Source organism: Rhinolophus sinicus, linkage group LG05 (genome assembly GCF_036562045.2).
Source record: "Rhinolophus sinicus isolate RSC01 linkage group LG05, ASM3656204v1, whole genome shotgun sequence".
NCBI classification, from domain to species: domain Eukaryota; kingdom Metazoa; phylum Chordata; class Mammalia; order Chiroptera; family Rhinolophidae; genus Rhinolophus; species Rhinolophus sinicus.
The window spans coordinates 56,128,935-56,134,460 of record NC_133755.1 but is presented as its reverse complement, the minus strand read 5'-3'; the positions used below and the strand labels follow the sequence as shown (position 1 = coordinate 56,134,460).

The following is a 5,526-nucleotide window of genomic DNA, read 5'->3' as shown; positions in this document are numbered from 1 at the left end:
ATGTTTTAATAAATAATACCTTACAATTCTTAAGATTCCTGGAAGAATTTTTCCTGTAATCAAAATAAGAAAAGTATTCTATTTTTTTTCTCACAATTGTGCATGTTTTCCTTTTGTTATAAATTTGCTTTGATATAATTTCAAACTAAAAAAATTTAGAAGTATAATACGATATAAGGAGATACCAGGTAACTTTAACACAGATTGTCCAAATATAACCCATTTGTTTTGTTTACATTTTGCCTCATTTTTCTCTTTTTCATTCTCTCCATATATGAATATCTAAAAATTATTTGCATGTACATATGTATGTGTGTATGATGCTTATATTTTTCTGGCTTTTTTTCTATTTTAATCACATAACTTTCTAGTGTAAATATAATAAACTCACATGCATTTTACTTTTACATACTTATAACAAGATAATTACAGAGACCAACATTGCACTGTTTTCCCAAGTGAATCTTCTTTTTAACCAAACCTATAAAGCATTTATTGGAATTCACATTCTGGCAGAGCCCCAGACTTGAATCAAGCATCAAAGTTGTAGTATAAAAAAAGGGAATGAAAAACTCAAGATGTAGAAGCAGTAGCCATATCAGCAACTCCTTTTCTGGGGAAAGATCCACATACATACTCCTTCGCCCAAGTACCATGATGCTACACCTCTTAAGAGTTTAAGGACTGCGCAGAGTGCTTGTATTGCACAAGGAAAGACTTTCACAGAGGAAAAGTGCCATAGAAATACATTATTACTTCTTTTTTTATTTCTCTTTAAGGATACTGCAATAGAAATATATTAACGATGACCTCAAATATTCACCATTTTTATATCTTACATTTCAAATCAAAGTTGTAGGTACCTACAGGTCTTAATAAAGAATCTCTTCACAGCACAGCTGTAGCACAGTTCACTGCAAAAATGACCCCTTTACGCTATATCCTTACAAATAAACGTACATGTAAATGAAAAGTTCAGATCCTGCATCACCCATTGTGCAATCTTGCCCTCTGATGTAAACCCAGATATAGTCAAATTTGTAAAGCATTCACTTAATATTTTAGTTGAAGCAAAAGCAAAAGGGCTTTCAGCAAAGGAAAGCTTTATGAATTTCAGTGGTGTCCCTGACACTCAGAGGGTCAGCTGAAGTCTCAATTGGTGAGGACAAGTGGTGCCACAAGGGTCCCGACATAAAGGAGGAGGCCAACCCAGCTGAAGCTGATCTTGACCTACACAGCTGGCAATTTGCTCGTCACACTCTGGAACTCTGCATCAGGGCAGTGCCAGCAGGGCACAGTCATCATAATGTACGAGGGAGCCAAGCAGAGCAAGAAGTGGAAGACAGAGTAGCTGTACTGAGCAACCTCTTTCTCGTTTTCCACAGCCTGCCGAGGCCGTCCTTCTTCATCGTCACTGGCACCATCGGTAACTGTATCACAGGGGATCACATTTTCACTTCCTGCAGGGTCAGCTTACTTACTTGGCTATTGTTGGAAGTAGAGATGTTAGAATACAACAGGCAGAAAACAAAGACAAGTTTATTGTCTCTCACAGCCCAATAAAATTCTCTGTATCCAGAAAATGCCCTCTCTGTAATGGTGGAGCAGGGGTAGGGACTAGAGCAGTTGAATTTCCAGGAGCCAATGTTGATATAGTCATGTGTGTGACAATGCTCCAGAGGCCTGGGTTGCCAGAACGATCACGTTCATTGGTCATGGCGGACCGTGAGAGGTGTATGTATGGTGTAGAAGGTGATGACAGAGGATTGCAGAGGCCAGAACAAGGTTGGTGTTCCTGAATTTTTGGATGGATTAATATAACAGAAACCAAAATGCAAAGGATCACATTAATACTGATGAAGAACTTGTTTTCTGTGCTTGCATCTGGTTTGGTGTAGTATGTGTAGAGCAAATGACCAAAGATGATCGGGTGCTTGTGAGAGACAATAAAATTGTGGTGAAACAGCCCCCAGGGATGTAGAAAGGTCCAATCACTGATACCAACAATGGCAGCAATTTTGAAGAAACAAAACCCATTGTGTGTTGCTGCTCTGGGATCTTTACCCATTTTCACCTTTAACACGAGCACAGAAGAGGTTAAGAAAAAGATGGCCAAGGCAAAGCTGATTCAATACACAGCTGTATAAATGACATGCACACACCACTCTTTATCTGCCTTTATATCAGCCTCCTTGATTTTAAATTCCCCTTCATAGAATCCAGGAATCTTCTTCAGCTCAGTTTCCTTCCTTTTGTCCACGTGATACATGACACAATAGTGCCCAGGAAGAGAATAAAAGCACAGATGAGAGTCACAGTGAAATTCTTACTGTTGGGACAGCAGCTACTCCGCAAACATGATGCACCGCCAGCTGGCCAGAGAGAAAATGCCTAGCATAGCCCCTATAGTGGTGCTGGTGATGGAAGTGACAGATACAAAGGCTTCTAACTGTCTCTTTTTGAAGAGGGGGCACATTGTCCCCCATTACCACCAAATAATTGAATGTTGATATCACAAGAAAAAGAAACATTTCTTAAATAACCGCAATACAGTTGTCAACATGAGGAACTGAAACATAAATACAATAATATCTAAAAATTCATATCATATTCAAATTTCTTAAGTGGTATCAATAATCAATAGCTATTTTTCCCTAGCCAGAGTAAGCAATGCATTTAGTTGCCATGTATTTTTAGTCTATTTAAATCTCAAGGAGTTCTTGAGCCTTTTTGTTTCTTCACCTTGAATTTTTCTGTATTTTAATTCTAGTAAGAGTTTTGAAATATGTATGTATAAAAGCAGATTTAATATCAAAATCTCAGCAAACTTTACCAGTGTGATTTAAATGAAAAAATATACGTAAAACACAAAAATAGAATGAATTTTGGTGGAAAGGCGTAGGAGTATTTCTATCAAATACAGTTTCAGAATATAAAAGAAAAAAGGATATGTATTTTTTTATGTGTGTGAACTTTCTATTGATATCTGTTTTTCCTTTAGAAACAAGTGCATATATTCTTGGTTTCTAACGTCATGAAATTAAGTAATATGCATATTTAAATTGCGTAGAACTTTCCTTACATGAGTTATAGTTACAATGTATAACTCTCTCCTCTATGTTCCCACCAGAAATAGTCTACCTGAATGGGATACTTATAAATATATTCATATTTTTATGTGCTTTAAAACTATAGAAAGTTTAAGCAGTAAATCAACTATTTTTGAGTGCCAAGTATATAGGGAAATTTTAATTAAATATGGTATTACCATGCTAAAGAGAAACTGCTGCAGCTATGGTTGTGCTTTTCCAGTGCACAACTCTTTTGTTATTTGTTCTTCATAGTTTTATCCCGAAAGCCTGGCACAGAGCCCTGCATAAAGAGTGCTCAATTCTTTGTTGAATGTATATATAGAAATCCTAATCCAGTTGAAAAACTGTAGTTGATGAGAAAAGATACTATTCGAAGTAAGTAAATGATGGCTATATAAATTATTTTGGAGAAAAAAAAAGAGAACATGTTACAAGTCCTTACACTTTAAATTGCAAAATAATTGCCATGAATGTCAATTCTTGGTTGGACCTCAACTTTTTCATTTTAGAGACACAATATTCTTCCACATGTACTTAAAGATTAAGCAACATTCGAATGAACTCTCCTGAGGGGGGAGAAGAAATTTCAATTAGCCCTGTTTTTCTCTATATATTCAAGTGAATGGCCTTCTCCCACCCTTGTCCTTCCCTACCACAGCCTGTAAAGAACTGGAGACAATTCAACAGCTTTTTCTTTTTTCTTATAAAAAGGCCTTTCTGATCTCAAAGGAGATGTGTTCTGCAGACATCCTCATACCTTGTGTGCAGCTGGTAAAGACTCTTAGGATTACAATACAAGGGAGGAGCAGAGTGTTCCCTTTCCCTTTTAATATGTGAAATGGATGCTACCTAAGATTTTTGATGTAATGTTGTTGGGTCCTATACAATCTTAAATATTCCTTACACTATGGGAAGTTTAAAGCCTAGCTATCCGAATTGACATTGCATAGAGTGGTACCTTTCGAGATATATAGAAATCTAGGAGACATTAAATTAAAATCTTGAAAACGGCAACCTGGAAAGTCTGTACTAATGTTTTATTTTGTTCCTCAGTGGGCGTAGTTATGTTGATAGGGAGATTGACAATGAGTGGAGAAAAGATAGAATTGTTGGTGAAAGTGTTCTTGTCTGAGACCTAAGCAAAACTGGCTCATTCCTGGCTTCAGCTGGCATCCTGTAGTCAGTTTCCGTCTCTCTTCCTCATTCCCCACCCTCACCTCAGAGATAGCTGAACTTGGAGGTTTAAGGCACAGTCCTCCAGAACACCACATCTGTCCCAGATTTTTGACCCCCAACTGCAAAGAATTAGGTTCAGGCTGCAATGTTAAAGGGACACCAACTTCAAATTGGTGGTTTCCCAAAACCACCCTCAGATTTGATAATTTGCTAAAAACACTCAGAGAACATACTGAAAGCTACTATGTCTGTGGATAAAGCTTGTGACAGGGAAAGGATACAAATTGGAACCAGCCAAAGGAAGAACCCAGAGTGCAGGGGGATTCCAAGTGTGAGTTTTCCATTGTCGTCAGGAAGTGTTACCCTCCCAGCATGCATAAATGACAATACACATGGAGTACTGACCATGTAGGATGTTCACCTGACCTTCAGTGTTTAGAGAATTTTCCAGGCTTCATTCTGTAATCCTGATTAATTTATTGTCTACATGGTTGAACTCAGTTCCTATGTCAAGTGAAACATCTGACCTAAAGCCCTAACCTAAATCACAGGGTTAGTCTTTCTGGCAGGGCCAGCCCACATCCTAAGACTCTTAGGTGTGGCTGTTCAGACTCTGAGCCATCCATTAGCATAAACTATTAGCTGTGGTCAGAGGGGCCCACCATGAATAAAAGGCATTTCTATCACTCAGAAATGCCAAAGGTTTAGAGGTTACCACTTAGGAACCTTAGACAAAGGCCAGATTTAATTTTGGGCAAGGTCAAATTGTTTACTTCTCTCTCTCTCTCTCTCTCTCTCTCTCTCTCTCTCTCTCTCTCTCTCTGCTTTTTTCCCATATATGCCCATATATGTTTCTATTAATACCCTGTAAGAGAGTCAGATGTCTTTATTCTACACCAACTGTTCTCAGAGTGCTATTTCTGGTGCAGCAGCAGCAGTACTTAGAAAGTTATTAGGTAGGAATTCAAATTCTTGAGCCTCATCCAGACCTATTGAATTGGAATCTCTGACAGAGGCCCAGGAGTCTGCTTTTAACAAGCTCTCCAGTTGAGTCTCATTCATGCTCAAGTTTGAAATCCACTATTCCAATCCTGAGACCCTTAGTAGTAATGGAATAAGGAAAAAGTAGAAAGAAAATTTAGGAGCCTTTCCTGAGGAGTAATATCACCAGAAAACTCAGTAGTATTTGAATAGTCAGACGCCTATTCATTTGCTTCTTAAAACTTGAGTCAAGTTCTCCACCTTTGTGTCAATGGAA

At 37.9% G+C, this 5,526-nt stretch overlaps 1 pseudogene; it reads right to left on the bottom strand.

Moving 5' to 3' along the window:
* Positions 1-1,140: 1,140 nt before the first annotated feature.
* Positions 1,141-2,476, bottom strand: LOC109457148 (serine incorporator 3; annotated as a pseudogene).
* Between the last annotated feature and the right edge of the window lie 3,050 nt (positions 2,477-5,526).